Here is a 19911-nt window from a genome sequence, read left to right as displayed (position 1 = left end):
CTCACAAATTGAGCTGATTCGCTAGAAATATCGCACTATTCAGTTTCATGCGCCCCCCACAAAGCTCACAAACACTAGTGATTTGATTAACTCCATTATTCACCAAAGAGTCCACTTTCACCGTCAAAGCTTGAAGTTCAGACGTTATAGCAGTAGCTGTATCCACTTCCAGAATTTCTGCTACTTCACCTTGCAACATTCTTTGCATAGGATTCTGGTATTCATTAGCTTCCATGAGCTAAATCAACTTATAAGCTTCATTATAGCTTTTGCCCCAAAAGGCTCCACCAGACGCTGCATCGAGCATAGGTCTAGAATGAGCGCCCAAACCATTATAGAAATAGTTTATAATCATCCAATTATGCATGCCATGGTGTGGACACTTCCTTAGCATCTCCTTATATCGATCCCAAGCTTCACCCAGAGATTCTCCAGTTTGCTGAGCAAACCGAGTAAGAGCATTCCTGATTGCAGCAGTCTTCACCATAGGAAAGAATTTAGTGAGAAACTTTTGAGTAAGATCCTTCCATTTGGTGATAGACCCTGGAGATAGAGAATGTAACCAACACTTTTCTTTATCCCTCAGAGAGAATGGGAAGAGTCGAAGCTTGATGGCATCTTTAGTCACCCCATTGAACTTGAAACTGTCGCAGATCTCGATGAAATCCCTGATGTGCATGTTGGGGTCTTCTGTAGGAGAACCTCCAAACTAAACTGAGTTATGTATCATCTTAATCATGCTCAACTTGATCTCAAAATTATTAGCCGAGATGGCTGGTCTAATGATGCTCGACTGAATATCATCGATCTTGGGCTGAGAATAGTCCATCAGAGCCTTAGGATTTTCTGCATGATCTCCCATCACTACTAAAGCTGGTTCCTCGACTTTCTCTTCTTCTACTTTCTCTTCGTCCTTGAAAACTTCCATTCGAATCACTACAGCTTCTTCCTCAGCTTGATCCAGAGTTCTCTTACAAGCCCGCGAACGCGTATGCATACACGCTCGCTAGAGTACCTGAAACACGACAAGGAAAATAGTAGGTAAGTAACAATGTCTGAGTCAATAAACTTTAACGATAACTTATAACAAACACGTAAACTAAAAGTTAACACCATATCCCCGGCAGCGGCGCCAAAAACTTGTTAGTCGCCAAAACACGTGCTAAAATTCACGCAACTATATGTGTTCGCAAGTAGTATAAGATATAAATCAGATTCGTTTCCACAAAGACTGGTTTAGGTTTACTTTGTGATTTATGCACTTATGCAACAATGATATGGCTATTATTCAATGCTAAGATGAATAATAATTTGGGTTTTGATTATACTACGATTAACTATTGAGAATTATACTAGAGAACATTAACTAAAGAGAGTACGAGAGTTAAATAATATATGACACAAACATGGGATTCTAACTTCATTAAGTACTTCATTCAATAGCCTTTTCATTCTTAACCTTAGCATGTAATGGTAATGACACTAATCAGATAACACGAAACTGATAAACGCCAACTTTCACTGTACGAATACCATACTACCAGATATCCATAAAAGAGATAAATGCTGAATAGACACCAATTATATTGAGACCCTATATATCCATATAATTTGACAACATAATGGTTTAATGCACAAGTTATCTATCATGATTACATAGGACAGGTAAGATCGTTAAAATTACCTAGGAATCATGCATAACAATAACACATGAACCTATGCTAGCATGGCAAGTTCTAAATCCTTAAATCATTGTTTCTTTATTAAAGATTAACACGCTATCTTATAAGTTCGCGACGCTCATAAGACGAATAAGCACAACCAATACTAGGTTATCATACAATCACCACACACTAAGGCATCGAAACAAATCAACTAAAGAAATCCATAAATAAATCTGCTAGAACCCCACGATAACGATTAGCCCATAATCGGACTCATCATCAACATGAGTTCCGATGAAAGTATGGTATAATAAATGTAGTCTTTATAAACAATTAATAAACAAAGTATGTAATCCAGAGTATTAGATTCAACAAAATAATAAACGAGCATCCAAGATTATAACTTAGAATAAAAATTCATAAGAATAAACTAGATTTGCATCGCCTTCGTTGAATTGTGTTATAGATCTTCTTGTCGTCTTCTCCTTAAGCTCTGTTACCTCTCTCTCTATGAAAAACATCTTTTATTTAGGTATATATAGCAGCCCATGCAAAGTAAAAGTCCTCTAATCAGAAGCCAAGTAGAATCAGGATTTTAACATCCCGACCGGCGCGGGTGCACGCTTGATCAGCGTGGGCGCGTTGTGTCTCTGAAGTTTGGGCGCGGCCGCACGCTATGACAGCGCGGGCGCGCTGGCTTCCTGGTTAAAATTCTGCTTTCTTTATTTTCTTGTTGCAATGAGTTGGTTTCCCGAGCTTTATTCCTTGGAAACCATCCTAACACCATATTAGCATCAAATCAATGCCAATTCACCTTAATCCCAGATTAATGTCTGAAATGCAAAAACACTAGAAAACACATTAAAACACCAACAACTTGAGTACAAATACACCAATTCAAAGCTTAATGGAGCGTTATAAAGTGTCATAAATGCCACTCAACATCACTCTTCTATTCTTTTCATTTTGAGTATAATTTTTTCCAAGTTGAGTAATTCAATGATAATACGAGTATATCTTATTTCCATATCGATGATATTTTCTTCTTCTTGGAGTTTAAAGTTCTCTTATTCTTGGATCAACGTTTCCATCCGAGAATCTTTTATATAAGTGGTTCCTTCATAGGTTACCACTAATTTACTCCACATTTCTTATGCTGAATTATAATTATTTACTCTTTTTTATTCTTTTTCTGCAAGTGCACTTGTGAGAACCATTTCCGCCTTGGCGGCTATATTCATTACGACTTCTTTCTCTAGATTATATTCACTAACCTTCTTTTCGACGATGATGTCATCGACAGTTTTGGTAGGAATGTGAACACCATCTTCAATAGCCATCCAAACTTTGACTCCTTGAGATCTAGCATAGATGCAAAACCTCATTTTCCATGTTGCAAAGTTGGTGCCATCAAATAGAGGAGGTCGTGAGCTTGGCAAACCTTCACCACAACCAACGGGATTAATATACGCCATTTAGGATCATTTTTTATTATGCCCGTAAATCTGCAAATCACTTAACAAACAAGTTAAAAAGCAATGCTCTGATACCAATTGTAAGGTCCCGTAAAAGGGCTATATTAATCTAGAAGGGGGGTCCAATTTCAAAATTATTATGTCGTTTTAAAATAATATATCCCTTTTTAAAACTTTACTAAGTAGTTATGCAGTTTATATGTGCGGAAAATAAAGTGCAAGGAAAGAAAATACCACACGGCAATTTTATCTTGGTTCGCGATGGCGTAATCTCTAATAGATTCGCTCACCCCTACATCCAGTCCCCGAGCTCCTCTCCCGGACTCAGGATTTTCCCTTATAATAAACTCGCTCCTTTATTAGGCGGAGAAGACTTTACACCTTTATAAGTATTTGTCTTGGTGCGTAACACAAGGGTTACCACCTCAAAATAAATGTAATGTCTACACAACTTATCTTAGACAATAACTCACTGATATTTCTTCAAAGTTAATGTAGTCACCTTGTATAGACTTGGCTTCCTTAGCTTTTGTCGGTCTTGGATCTTAGTGATCTGGTCTTGGGTCTTTTCTCTTCTTCACGGTGCAAATACTACTAACTCCCCGTTAGTACGTATAGGACTTCGGTCTTAGAACGAGAATCACCTCACGTCACTTCACCTCACTACAGAACTAATAAGACAATCCACAAAACAAAACTTATAGAGAAAAGATGGGTTGAACTAGTATGTTACGGTACTATCCCAAAAGATAATGTAATATTCAAATAAGAATATTAAATATCAACTATGTATACTTGACTTGAGATATAGAATAATATGTCAAGTATACTTTCGATTACTCCGTCTTTATAAAATATGTATATCGAAGTAATCCAAAAGTCTTATATATATAAGTAATATGGCTTATGACATTAGTTACAATATCGAAATTGTAACTTATCCTTTTTAAGCTCGTAGGATTAAGGATTTTAGTATATTTACATTTTGACAATTATAGAGCCAAAATATACTTTTAACTTCTTGCACAATTTATAGGTTCTATAAAAGCTAATATCGAGATAAAAGGAATGCAAGTAATTGGCTTTGGATTTGTGCTTTTTAAGTTTAGATAGATGATTACAAAGTTATCTATTTTTCAATTTATAATCCCACAGAACACGAAAGATGTTAGTGGGGATTATACAATACTTTTTGTAATGATTCTATATACACGAACTATGCGTTGGCCAAGATCGATATAAATAAAGTGCAAGTAATTGTCCAACTCGTGTGATTTAATCTGTCTTTGATATTTGACAAAATTACGAATTTTACTATTGATCGAATTATAATCCCACGGAACACTAAAGATGTTAGTGAGGATTATATGACACCTTTCGTAATTATTTTTATATTCACAAAATAGGTTGGCCAAGATCGAGATAAATAAAGTGCAAGTAATTGGCCAACCCGTGAGGTTTGTCAAATATGAAATCTCACTCGTGAGGAGTTATAGAGATTTATAAAATCTCACTCGTGATGAGTTATAGAGATTTAAGTACTTGTATTTTATAGATCTTCTTCTTTATATGTTTCTTTTTGAAGATCAAGTACTTATTCGAATTCCGAATTCAAAACTTTGTTCTCTTTTCTTTGAGAACCTTCTTGTTACAACTGGTATAATTTTTTTAGTTGAATTATGTGTATATATGTTTATATATATCAAGATCAAGTCAATTATATGCTTTTATGAGTCTTAAGGGTCATATTCTGTGAGTTGTATATTAAATATTTATTTGGAAATTTTTTGAAAAAAGAAAAGCCTTTATTTGAGTAATTTGTGATATATTATTATTGATATTAGTTTATGGAAATTCTTTATATAAAAACTTGTTTCCTTAAAATTTTTTGAAAGTGATCTCAAAAAATTTCTAAAATCCTAAACTATTTTATGGTACGACTTTTGTTATTTATAGATTTATATTTTTATTTATAAAATTCTTTCTCTAAAATGATATTTGATTAATTAGATTAATAAATTTCCATTTACCATGATACCCTTGCATGTAAAAATCCACTCAATTGAAGGGAGGGGTATTGTTTTCAAATCCAACCCCACTAACTTCAATTTAACTAGTCAATTTCCTAAGTTGCCCTTATATGCAAACCTTATTAGTTTTAGAAGAGGGATAAAAAGGTAAATTGATATTCCATTATCATCAAACCACCACCATATCATCACCTTATGTCATTTTCACCACTTACACACATATAAACTCACTCTCCTCCCTCCTCTTTTCTCTCTCTCGGCCGAAGCCAAGCCCCCCCCCCTTTTGTTCATTTTCTTTCATCTTTTCTTCAAAATTCTTGCAAGATATAATCCTCTAAGCCTTGATCACTTGTTTAGTAAGTTAAATATTAAGTGTACTACTAGGTTTAAGCTTGCATGTTGAGTTTTGAGTGAGCCTAATGTTGAAAACCTTGATTCTTATGAGTTTAAGGTTAAAACAAAGGCAAAGCATCGAGAGTGGAAATGATCAATGGTTGAGGGACTTCCTTGACATTTTGTATGATCATTTCACTCCTTGCCATTCGGAAATGACTCTTTAAGAGCCGAATGGAGTAAAGTTTTATGTTCTTTATTTGTGATTAAATGCTATATGAAGAAGTCTTGATTGCATGTTGCTATAAAGCTAAATATTGATAAATCATGATCTTTAAAACCCTTGCATGTCATGAAATACTTGATATATTATATGTTAAATGATTGTATGTTGAATTTACACTCAAAATCTAAGAGTACTGGAAGTGCATTTTGAAAACTAGACTATATACTTGATTTTGAGCTTCAAATTCGATTATATGCTTTAGATATAACTTGATTTGCTAAAAAATGAGTATACTTTTCTTGAAAAGTGCTTTATTATGATAACATATAGTTTTTACAGTGGATTAATGACTATATTCAATTGGTATTGTGTTGCATGTCGTTATATATATTCGTTTTGAGCATGAGTACTCGAAAATGTGATTTAAGTGTTAGTCTTGCTACTTTGTTTGTATAATTTGGTCATGGTGCATTAGGGTATGAATGATCTCCACCACATGTTAGTAAGATAGATGAGAGTATTAAGATAGTATTTATTCTTTGTTAAATATTGGGTTCATGGTTTATAAGTGGGAGTTAAGGTAGAAGGGTTAGTATAAGGTTTTTTTTCCAGAATATTGCACTAGTTTGTAGGAGAGTTTTGAATGGGCATTCGTTGGGAATTTGGAGGACCAAGCCACCAGAAGTTAGTACATGACCTTTAGTTGATCCCAGAATCTTTAAATGTAAGAAATCAACTCATTTAGTTAGGTGCACAAGTCGAATCATGACTTTTGGTCAGAACAGAGGCAGTTTAAGTGAGGAGCAGTTTTAAGCTTAGAAATTGGTGTCATTGGTAGGACCTCATAGGCCTTGCTTAACATTGGTACTAGGGAGTTTGTGGGAAGTTTTTCAAGCCATAGTTTGAAGGTTTAGAATTAAAACCAAGAGTGTAAAGTGAGTTCAAATCAGAGCAGTTTGAGTGTCCCTAGGACAGGGGAGAGTCATCTTTGAGAATAGGCCCAAGGAGGCCTAGGTTGAGCCTTGGTGTCATTCCAAGTGCACAAGTTATATTTAGGACCTGATATTACATTTTAGTAATTTGAGTGTCAAAACTTGAGTGGAAGAGGGTTCATTGTCACTTAGTACCATTCAGTGTCACCTAATTGTTGCACTTAGGAGCACATTGTCCTTGCAATTAGATTTTTTGCATTCTTAGAGATGAGACATGAGTTGACCCTTGAGTCTAATTGTTAGTAAGATGTCAGGAGAAGGTTAGGCTATAGGTGTGGCTAAGTGAAATGGAGTTTGGCTAGTAAAGGCACTTCAAAACTTGGAAAGCTAGTTGGGTTGCACTGGACTAGGTAGCACTTCGAGCCAATCGTATTGATTGAGTGAGATCATTCAATACTCAGTAGTGCACCATTATATCAAAGTTTTATATTATGTGATTAAATGTGTTATGTGATCCTAAATGATTATTTGAGTATAATAAGTGATTAGTAAAGAGTCGAATGTGTAGTAAGGCCTAAGTGCCAATATGATTTGAAATTTTTAACCAGGATGGAGTTTTTGTGAGAGTGTGTCTTGATGAGGCCTAATATTTTGTGTAGGATCAGGAGAGGGTAGTAAGCTTGCCGTCAAAGTCGAGTAGTACTCCCGGTTGCTTCCACGATCAAGACGAGAGTTAGCCCAGCCTTCTTAAGGAAAGTGTTTTACCATTGTCAATTCTATATGTTGCAAGTGTTTTACCCTTGTCAATTCTATATGTTGCAAGTGTTCCCGGACTTCCTTGATATATTACAAGTGTTTTACCCTTGTAAATTCTATATGTTGCAAGTGTTTTACCCTTGTCAATTTTATATGTTGCAAGTGTTCCCGTACTTTCTTGGTATATTGCAAGTGTCCTTTGACCCTCTCGAGATATATATTGAGAATTATTCTGAACTTTTAAGATATATAGCAAATGTTCCGAACCACTCCTTTGAATTATGATAGCATGCTCGAATATTGATCTTTTAATATTGTTGTCACCATGATATATCGTTGCAAATGTTCTGATCTTAGATTGAGATTTTACAAATGTTGTGTATACTCTTATAAAAATCATACCCTTATAAATGACAAAAACCTCATATGTGATCTCTCTTGATTAGCCGCTATTTTTTTTCTCTTACACCTCCGAGTTACCAACTCTTTACATAAATCCTTATAATCATACCCAAATTTTGTCACTAGATATATCCCTTATATAACCCTCAAATTTGAGACCTCCGTCTTGTGGAACAACGATATGACTCTTTTTCAATACTTTCTTCCTTGGTTATCAAACCATTGCTGATTATCCTTAAAAACCCTGCTAGTGAGAAGTCACATCATTCTGATAAGAGTTTCTTAACTCGAAATCCTTGATTGATGATTTAAACCCTTTTGCATAGATCTTTGTAAAGTTCTCCTTGGCACCAGTTTTATAAAAGTTAATTCCTCTTTAAATAAAAGAATGTTTTCTTGAGATTGGTGAATTGGACCAAGACACAAGTCCCTTTCACACTTATTATGTTAGGCTTAAAAGATGCATAGGGATCCCATTAAATTGTTAAGAACCCAGCGAGTTTCGGGATTGCTTCGCGGCTGATCACCGACTGTAATTCGTAGCGTCATAAAATGATTTTGAGCAATGATTTGGTTACAAATGTTTTGACTTGAATAATGATGCCATACAGCTCAACATCCAGATATAAATTGCTATGATGTTAAATTCTGTTTTATGATATACCTTGCTGAGCGCTTGGCTCACTTCTTGCTTTTCATTTATGTCATTTCAGCTAGCAAGTATGGTTAGATTCAAGTAGACTGCTCATAAGTCTACCGGTGGAGATGCTGAGGCTTATGTGAGAGCTCAGGTAGTATAGTTGGCGTTTCTGTGAGGACCGGTAGTTTTAAATATAAGTTGTAGTATGGGACTGTTCAAACACTGAACCTTTGCGATCCTGGATTCTGTTGTTAACAGCCATTTGTAATAACTTTATATTTATTCAATTATATTTTATTAGTGTTATTTTGGGGTTGTGATAGGTTTTGGTATCAGAGCTAAGGTTTAGAGTCCTTGAACAGTCTGTATAGGTTATATGATATATATATATAGGAAATACGAGAGTGTAAGTAGATATTATTCGAGTAAGTCGCTAATATTTTCTTAAGTATATATTGTTTCTCAGCAAATGATGCATTCTTCTTCGTCCTCGGCGCCATATGCCACTATAGCATTCTCCCTGTACGCTGACTTGAGGCTCCCAGGGAAGTACGACCGACTTATGGAGCGACTGGATGTAGCTTTTCAGGATGATACTCGGCTTAAGGAGGAACCTAAGGCACAATTGATTGCGAGACTCGAGTCCTTGACGCAGTTCATTAATACTAAGCTTGGGGAGATGCCAGCACACCGTGACCACAGCAGCCAGTACACCATCCAGATGGTCGCGGATGAACTTCAAGGCATTGTAAAAGTGCTTCAGGGAGAGCAGTGGGAAGAGATCCCGATAGCTCGAGATGTTAACGAGGAGACCTAGTTAGATGATAGTTAGGTCGAATTAGGAGCCAGACTTCCTATTTCCTTTTCAGTTGACTACCCTTTATGCTGATTGTATTTCTCGAACTATATAGCTTCTTTATTCCTTTTCAGAACTATGATGTCATTGACTTTTAAAAATTCGAACCTTATTTGGTGGCGTTGTAAGATAACTTTGTTTTAATGCTTAATGCACTATCGTTTCGTTTCATTATCGTTCAATTTATCTTTGCTTTCATTTCTAGAATTGTATATCAATTCATTAGCCAATAATTGAAATCCGAATGCATGTGATTCACTTAATTTCGTGGCACCTTGGCTTTGAAATGATTTCTATACCCTTAACTGCCTTGTTAAACCTGTAATATCAGAATCATGGTTGCGATTATCGCAAATGTTTCAAGCTTACTTATGCATTTCGGTTGTCCCAATTTTGCATATATTCTTGCTTTCCTACTTATAATCATGTATAACTTTTCTAAAATCTAGACATCATGTGATCAAATTAACCCTGTGATAACCTAGCTTTGAATTATCTATCATAATCACACCTGCTTGTTACCAATTTTCTTTTCAGAAATATGCCTCCTAAAAAGACAAAGCAAACCAGTACTGCTTGTAACAACCCAAATTCGGGGTCAAGATTTGGTGTCACTAAACCCCTTGAATCCGGATCATTTACAAGTTATGGTATGAAACAAGAATCTAACCTTCTACAATTCACAACAACTACAATACAAGTTTAAATACCTTTAAGCTAATGCCCTTGCCTTATTTTTTTTCTAACATCTTCGTTCTCTCGCAGCGGAGATCTCTCTAACTCTTGCTGTCTATCACAAGCTATTCACTTTTATCTTTTCCTGCTTCTGGAAGAAATAAGAATTACAAAATAAGAGTGAGCCAAAAATGCCCAGCAAGTATATAATTGAGTTTCAAATATCAATATTAAAGGAAAACTTCCGGACAAAATCTTTAAATAATTTTTAAACAATTCTATTTGTTTGAGGGAGTTGAGCGAATAAATGTTGGATGTTACCAGCCCTTAATTATAAATCCAAAAATGACAAGCGATTCCCAGATTCATCTCCTGAATCAGGGTTTTATCCGGTTTTTGGAATCATAAAACTTTCGAGAGAGAGTGCTGCTAATGATGATCAACAACAAATTAGACTGGACACTAGTTCGCACCTATATTCTACTGATCATCCAGGATACAGTGCAGATCTATACCTACCTGTATAGATCCAGTCGGCCACCCAGGCTCTACGGCCCATCTCAAGGATCCGGTTATGTCCCGGTCCTTAGGATTAAGAACACTTAATCCCACATATCACTATCCAGCCCGTGAAGTATTTTGATGTCAAATCATTTTGAATTCAAAACATCCCAATTCAGAGTTCGCAAATAAGCAGAAAGAATGGGTATTTGCTCAAGAGAGTAATCGATAATATAGGAACAATAATGAAAAGAACATGCATAATAAGAGTAATTGCAGAGAAATATAAAACAGTTAACTATTATGAACTTAGAATAGGAACGAAGAAATATTTGCAGTATTTTAAAAGAAAGTTTATGAATACTTGCCTCGAGAAGCTTTAACCACTATTATCGGTTGACTTTTGAATTGCATTGAACGTTTGGCTTTATCATCAAACCACTATCCTATTTTGGATACAATCCTATCCTTCATGTCCTTCGATTGGAATCTTGTTGAGTCTGATAATTAATCACTAGATCATTCCTAGTCCAACGTCAAATCTCGGGTCTTCCGACTAGGACCTATAGGGTTAAAATACCCTAGTTTAGATAATCGTCTAGCTTATCATAATATCACTATCACTTCTACCCATACGATTTCATAACCCAATTCGTATTTATATGTATTATTGAAATACACATATCAATTATGGTCCACATCTTTGAACTCGGTTCGGTGTTCTTTTTCAGAAAGTACGTATATTCGTTGGTTTGAAAATAGTAAGATAATTGATTATTTATAAAATATTGTGTCACGACACATAATCAGGTTCATATAATATAATTATATATCCTCGTTCGACGTCTCCGATAATTATAAGGTACGTTCCTGTATTTTCGAAATTAATTTCCCGAAAATCGGACAGGGTGTCCTTTATTTATCGGACTAACCCGTCGAAATCCAATTGATGTCAAAACACAACAACATCAACAATCCACAACTACAACTCACAATTCCCCACATACCAAAGTAATTTCAATTATTTATTATTATTATTATTACTTGTATTTTTATGTTTTTATTCGTAGGACTCAGATTATGTCATCACAGTCCACCGTCGGCTCGCCGAGGCTCATTGCCGACGGCGGCAAAATTAATTGGTGCCCGATAACATTCCGGTTTCCAAATAAATTTCAGCGATTAATATTAATTTCCCGGACGAAAATTAATTTATTTTATTCACAAATATCAGTCATGTATTTTCCTGCAGAATTAACTAAACAACAAAAATTAAATCTGAATATCCAAATAAGGCAGCAGAGACAACACACACCAACACGACCACATCGTCGCCACTCCTCGCAGGAAAATTTGAGGCGGCGGTGACAACAGTAGAGATTAGGAGGATCGAAACAGACACACAAAAACACACATGCCACCACACATATATATAAATGTATACACACTCAGGTGACACACACACAAACTCACACGAGTCGCGCGCCTCACCGGAGCAGCGAAGGGCGGCGACCCAAAAGACAGCAGCAACAGATGGGAAATTACCAGGAGCAAAACAATCATAGAAGAAGAATACAAGGGAGGGGAAACTGAGAGAAGAGGAGAAGTAAAGAAAGATAATCGAGAGAGCAGGAATAAAGAGGATCGAGAAAGGAGAGATTAGGGGCGCGTGGGATTTTCGGGAGAGAGAAAACAGGGACGAGCAAGAGAGAGCGGGAGAGAGACAAGATTAAAAGGGATAAAAGGATAAGAATTATAATATTAATTTTATTTCTTTCTGCTATTATCCAAAAATCCGACACCACATTCGTAATTCAAACGATATGTTTTACGGATAAACTAAATCGAAATAATCCCAATTAAATCTCAAAATTTTCCAAAATAATTAAACCTAAGAATACATAAAAATTATATAATTTTAAATCATTTTTAGACCATACAATTGTTCAGCATTTTGCAAATTAACGAACGGACGTGCGGGTAATTAAAAACTGAAAAACTTTCGAAATAATTTTAAAATTCTTGAAATATTTAAAAGTTAATAAAATAAAATTTTAATGATTTTTGTAAAGCATTTGGGAATAAAATGCTGATTTTATAATTAAATGAAATTAGAAAATCATTTAAAGATAATTAATCAATAAAATATTGATTTCTAAATTGTTATAAATTCCTAAAATAATAAATAACATTATAAAGCAACAAAAATAATTTTACAGATCATTTTAGCATTTATAAGAATAATTATTTAATAAAATCATTTTTAAAATATAAAAATAATGTCATACAGTTCAATAATTAATTACACAATAAGGTTCGCATCCAACAATTATCCAAAATTAACAATAAGGTAACACACAGCTAACAGACTCATCATATATTTTATTTGTTTAATAATTTGATAATTACATTTACAGATCGGATCCGAAAATAGGTTACTTAGCCGCTAAGTAACTACAAAAATGATACGATTTTATTACCAGATTTGGATAATTATCAAAACAGAGCTTCCTACAAAACACTTTATACGAAAATAAGGTAATAATATCTTGCCTTTTGAGAATACAGATTTTTTTATCAATCTATAAAATGATTAGTGTATCAAAAATTTTACGTCGGGACTCGTACAGGTCAAACCGTATCCCGGATCGAAAAAGTCAAAACACGGAAAGTGTTCAGAATTATCAGATTAGGCTAGGAAGGAAATTTCGGAAGAGTTTCGGGTTGTAAAAACGCAAAAACGGTTGAAGTGGAATGATTTCTGATTCTAAAAAGTAATTTTATAGTTACGTAAAGTAATCATTATTAATTCTATAAATTCTCATAAAATCACAACAATCCAAAAATTACCAGAAAAAATACCAAAACTATCTATATTTTATTCTGGATAATTAAAGATAAAAATATCCTAATTTTATCAGAAATAAACACCCAAATATTAATATCAATCATCAAATAATTTACCAAAATTCACATAAAAATCATATAATAATTATTTATTAATAAAATTAATTACATAATACATAATTGGTAAAAGTGCTTTGGAGGAATCCCAAGGTCGAAGAATCGACATGGGAGCTCGAGTCTGATCTGCGTAATCGGTATCCTTACTTGTTCTCCTAGATTCTGAGGATAAAATCCTCTAAGGGGGAGAGGATATTACAACCGGTATATTTTTTTAGTTGAATTATGTATGTGTTTATATATATCAAGAGAGAGTCAATTATGTGGTTTTATGAGTCTTAAGGATAATATTCTGTGAGTTGTAAATTAAATATTTATTTAGAAAATTTTTGAGAAAAGAAATGCCTTTATTTGAGTAATTTGTGATATATTATTATTGACATTAGTTTATGGAAATTATTTATATCAAAACTTGTTTCCTTAAAAATTTTTAAAAATGATCTCAAAAAGTTTCTAAAATCCTAAACTATTTTATGGTACAACTTTTGTGATTTATAGATTTATATTTTTATTTATAAAATTCTTTCTCTAAAATGATATTTGATTAACTAGATTAATAAATTTCCATTTACCATGATACCCTTGCATGAAAAAATCTACTCAATTGAAGGGAGGGGTATTGTTGTCAAATCCAACCCCACTAACTTCACTTTAACTAGTCAATTTCCTAAGTTGCCCTTGCATGCAAACCTTGTTAGTTTTAGAAAAGGGATAAAAAGGTAAACTGATATTCCACTATCATTAAACCACCACCATATCATTACCTTGTGTCATTTTCACCTCTTACACACACAAACTCACTATCCTCCCTCTACTTTTCTCTCTCTCGGCCGAAGCCAAGCCCCCCTCCCTTTTTGTTCATTTTCTTTCATTTTTTCTTCAAAATTCTTACAATAAATCATCCTTTAAGCCTTGATCACTTGATTAGTAAGTTAAATATTAAGTGTACTACTTGGTTTAAGCTTGCATGTTGAGTTTTGAGTGAGCGTAATATTGAAAACCTTGATTCTTATGAGTTTAAGGTTCAAAACAAAGGCAAAGCATCAAGAGTGGAAATGATCAATGGTTGAGGGAATTACTTGCCATTTTGTATGATCATTTCACTCCTTTCCATTCGGCAATAACTCTTTAAGAGCCGAATGAAGTAAAGTTTTGTGTTCTTTATTTGTGATTAAATGCTATGTGAAGAAGTCTTGATTACATGTTGCTATAAAGCTAAATTTTGATGGATCATGATCTTTAAAACCCTTGCATGTCATAAAATACTTGGGATATTGTATGTTAAATGACTGTGTGTTGAATTTACACTCAAAATCTTAGAGTACTAGGAGTGCATGTTGAAAACTAGACTTTATACTTGATTTTGGGCTTCAAATTCAATTATATGCTTTAGATATAACTTAATTTGCTAAAAAATGAGTATAATTTTCGTGAAAAGTGCTTTATTATGACAAAATATAGTTTTTACAATGGGTTAATGAGTATATTCAATTGGTATTGTGTTTTATGTTGTTATAGATATTCGTTTTGTGCATGAGTACTCAAAAATGTGATTTAAGTGTTAGTCTTGCTACTTTGTTTGTATAATTTGGTCATGGTACTTTAGGGTATGAATGATCTCCACCACGTGTTAGTGGTATAGATGAGAGTATTACAATAGTAATTATGCTTGGTTAAAGATTGGGTTCATGGTTTATAAATGGGAGTTAAGGTGGAAGGGTTAGTATAAGGTTTGTTTTTTTTTCCAGAATATTGCACTAGTTTGTAGGAGAGTTTTGAATGGGCATTCGTTTGGCATTTGGAGGCCCAATGTAATAACTTGAATTTTTGAGACCTTGTAAAACATTTAATGAATAGTAACCCTGGCGGACGGGAAAAACTTTTGAGCCCACAATATGTAGTGCGTGAGAAAATGAGTTTCAGAGTTGATATTATGATTATAGCGTGCCAAATGAGTGTATGCAGACGCTTTTAGTTTTCGAAGAAAACGAACTTTGAAAAACGACCGTATTTATGACTCATCGAGGATTACGGGAATCATAATATAATTACAAGATTAAAACCCTACGGATTTATATTCAAGTATGATAATTCAAAATATAAGGGATAAATACGAAGAGAATTACGTCGCGAACCATTTACGAGTAAGTATTACGAAAATGCTTAAGCGACCGAGCGAACGCGTAAACGATTAAATAAACGTAACGCACTAACTAAACATGGTAAGAAAGTAACCATGGTTACTTTATCAAATAGTGAGCTAAGCATAGGATGATCAAGCAAGCTAGCCAAATAGTGTGCTACAGAAGCTAGCACATGTAGTTTAGCTTGTAAGTTAGCAAGCTACTTAAGATATGTCCATGGAATTGGCAACAAGGAATAAACCTAGGATTCTACACTAGGAAGAATATCAATAAATAAAAATATATCACCCATCCCATTTCATAGAAGCAACCAAAGGAAGCAAGCATAAACTCTCCCCCCCCCCTTCATTCTTTTATTTTGCTTTTTCATCTCCAAGGGAGAAATTCAAAATGAAAACTCAAGTTCTAACCATGGTAAAATCATCCCATTAATTCTCAAGCTTCCTAACAACCAAAATAAGGTAAAAAAATTATTTCATCTCTTTTTATCAAGGTTTGATGGGTGAAATAAAATCAAGAAAGTTACTAGTGAATAGTATGAATAGTAACTCTTCTTTGGTTTCTTAATTTCAATGGTGGTTTTAGGTTCCAAAAATCATACCAAGCACTTCCAAGACTCCACCATCCTCAAGAACACATCTCAAGCTTTTAATAAAGGTAAAAATCTTTGGCCCAACTTTATTTAAGATTTATTTTCAAGATCCATTTAGTATGTAGTTGTCAACCTAGTTTTAGAAGTGGTATTGTTGAAATCTTGATGTTTAGTTAAGTAGATGTAAAGTTTATTGTTGTTGGCTCAAGAACATGATATTCTTGAAAGGATTTTGTGTGTTGATGATGAGATGATAATTGTTGGTGGTTGTGTTAAGAGTTAGGGCGTAAAACGAAACCCGATCGTAAACGTAATTCCGTTAAAACAAATAGTAACTTTATGTTTCTGCCGAAAGTCCCGAAGATATAAACTGTAGTTTCTTGAAAAATAACCCTTTATTATTATAGAAAATGTTATAAGTATCGTTTAGGCACTTGAATCGCTTGATTCCGATTTACGGATCAAAAGTTATGGCCGTTTTACTAAAAGTGATTTACGCGACAAAAACTGCTACGAATCATGAACTTTGAAAATATAAAAGGTTGACTTAAAGTGTTCATAAATTATGAAATTTTTACACAGAGTAAGATTTTGAGTTTCCTAACTTCCATAAAAATTTCAAGTGAAAATAGTGATTTTTCAGTTTTATAAAAATATAAGAGCTGAGGCCGCGCGATTAGAATACTTAGAAAAATGAAGTGACCATGATGTGAATAAGAACTTAAAGGAATAATAAGGGTAATATAAGTAGAGAGGGTGTATAATAAGTAGCACATGAGTGCGAGTCACCGTAAATTAGAACGGGACCTACCGAAGTGAATTATGTTATGATTATAGATTTCCGAGCGGAACCTAGAGCATCCTCCATCTCGAGATACCCAGGCAAGTTTACGAACCCAACTCTATTTACTGTTGTGTTGTGAAATGATTGTTTTATTATCATTGCATAAGTACCATGTTTTCCATGATACTTAGTTATTGAATTTTGCATGATATAGCAATGTTGTACGATAAGTATATATCGTGAAATGTTTAATTTTACTATAAGCGTAACGTATTATAATAAGACCGAGAGTCGGTCAGGATTTCAAGATAAAAACCCAGGAATCATTCCGGTGATATTATAGGATGATTACAAGTCCATAATAGTACGTTTTAAAGGGACTTAACGTCCACTTACGAAACACTAAAATACCTCGAACTTTTATTAAAACGACTTACCAACGATCATATTCCCTCAACTATATTTTATTGTTCGAATAATAAATAATTTATACCTATTCCTTTATTATGGGAGAAGTATACTCCAACGATTATGTATTTCAAACCCAATTAAACATTAAAGATTATTAATTAAGTAGACATAAACTAGTTGAGGAATATTATTTTAAATTTTCTTTTAGAAAGTAGACTCATTCGAGGTTTAATTATTTATCGATTATCATTTAATTATTATTTATTAAAGGGTTCATTTATGGTTTAAAAATCATAGAACCAGATTTAAATTACTTTCTGATTTTGAAAATCATTCGAATAATTTCAGATCGTCGGAGGATACTATCCCGACTTATTTAATATTTTGAATATAGTTTCAAGGAGAAACTTTTCCCCCTTATTTAATATTCTGTTGACAACGGTCAACTCACATCCTTAGTACTTCCTTCGAAAACTTTCGGAAGTACGTATATATATAAAGTAAAGCTATACCTATCAACATGCAAAACGCTTGGGGGAACTTCGATGTGGTTCGAGTTCTCGGAATATGATAGGATTTCCTAAAGGACAAGGGAGTGGTAGGATCCAAGTACTTCGTGTATTGGATAGACTACTGGTACCGTAGGAGACGGTACAATATGTACCTATGAACCTGCGAAGTTTGTGTATACCCGAAATGAGGACACATAGCCCGAATGCGGCAAGGGTGATAACCGGGATACGAAGGTGTCATCCTTCTACTAGTAGAAAAGGTTACTTTTATCGCAGTACGACTGATCATCGTATGCGGTGGCTCCAACGAATGTCCAAATTCTTCTAATTGGAATTGTGATGCAATACCGTAACCCAAGCCTAGGTGCTGGGTTTACTTTTAAGGTATTCACAGGTTAATAAAATCCATTAAAGGATTATTTTCATAAGAAGGTGTGTATCACCAAGGAAAACTATTTTTGAATAAAACATAATTATCATATATGATGTTTTACATAAGTTATCATACATTCATTTGCATACTATACATTATTATATTGGGCATTATAGCTCACACTTGTTTTCTTAAATTGACACAAGACAACAGAGAATCAAGATGCCTGCCATGAGAACCACAGCTAGGAAATGGGTAGGAAATGGTCAGCGGTTCGGTAGATTATTTGGTGCTGTACCACAGGTAGTCCGAATAAGCTGGATTAGTTTTCAGTTGTTTTTAGTTCGGCTTATTTAAAAGTATGACTTATGTAAGGTAATAAACAAGAAACGTATATTTGTCCGATGGACTAGCCTTACTTAAAGGTTACTCCCCGGTAAGATTTAATCACTTTTGGGTTGTAATAATTATCACTTGATGGTTGAATTACTCTAGTTACAAATGGTTCGTTTCCAAGACAATAACCTGTAAGTGTGTGGGTGTGATAAGTGTGGGGTCATGAAGTGTGAGTATTTATATATTGTTGTGTAAGTTCTGTGGTTGTAGTAGTTTAGATAGCGCGACCTCCGAGATTCCTGACCCTGGATTTTGGGGCGCCACAGAAATGGTATCAGAGCCTTAGGTTATCAAATCTTGGAAATGATAGGATATAAAATACGTAGAAGTAAGAATAATAAAATAATCAATTAGAGCTCAAGTCGAGTTCATCGTCGGGTTACACGGGTAGTCTTGACAGTTTTACCCTCAAGGGAATTTCGACTCTCAGTTAGTAACACCTTGCCTATTGTGTCAGGTACCAGTGGAGCCTATGAGGGAGTTGACCCTGTTGAGGATGTTATGGTTCCTGAGCGTGACCCTACTCCCGAGCCAGAGAACCCACCCATTGATGATTCAGATGATAACTCAACTGAGGATATCCCAGAGGAGGAGACTGACCTTCCTGTCCCCATAGCTAATGACGTTGAGATGACCCAGGGAGATGGCGTAGGCTGGAGGGATGTAGAGATGTACCCTCACCCGACTATTCGCTCTCCTACCCCACCCCCAGGGATTCAGAGCCCTCTGCCCTATACTGATGATGATGACGAGGATGGGATATATGCATAGGTCTACGAGGCTTACGACATATCCTCTAGCGACCCAAACTCACCTCTACCGCCCCCGGCGACCATACATGTAACTATACACGACTGGATGGTGCCTCAGCTTAATGCCGAGATTACTGCGGCATCTGCTCGCATTACGGAGTTACGCCAGGCATTGACAGCTGAGAGAACCATCAGACTAGGATACCCAGGGGATTTCAGAGCTGCTTCTGCAGCCATAGCCCACAGAGAGATTGATGGGATCGAGCTCCGTACCCGAGTGCAGATGAGGATGACAGCGATTAGGGGATACATCCCGGTAGTTGATGCAGAGCTGATATTGGAAGGAGCGATGAGGAGGGTGCGTGACCTCATACGCAGTGACAGTGACTGAGGGACTAGTGACTAGATATGGACCTTGAAGAAGGCTGGGTGACTTATCACCAATTTTGATAGGATAGCTGGTAGTAGGTAGCGTTCCTAGCCCTTCAGGGTA

The 19911-nt window shown here is 34.9% G+C and overlaps 1 non-coding gene across 1 annotated transcript; it reads left to right on the top strand.

The window, feature by feature from the left end:
* The first annotated feature begins 365 nt into the window (after positions 1-365).
* Positions 366-472, top strand: LOC141663057 (small nucleolar RNA R71). Its single transcript, XR_012551143.1, has one exon. It is a non-coding gene; the product is annotated as a small nucleolar RNA R71 (small nucleolar RNA).
* The last annotated feature ends 19439 nt before the right edge of the window (positions 473-19911 follow it).

This window comes from Apium graveolens, chromosome 5, assembly GCF_009905375.1.
Source record: "Apium graveolens cultivar Ventura chromosome 5, ASM990537v1, whole genome shotgun sequence".
NCBI classification, from domain to species: domain Eukaryota; kingdom Viridiplantae; phylum Streptophyta; class Magnoliopsida; order Apiales; family Apiaceae; genus Apium; species Apium graveolens.
Note: the sequence above shows the minus strand (reverse complement) of the source record. Positions and strands in the feature narration are given on the sequence as shown.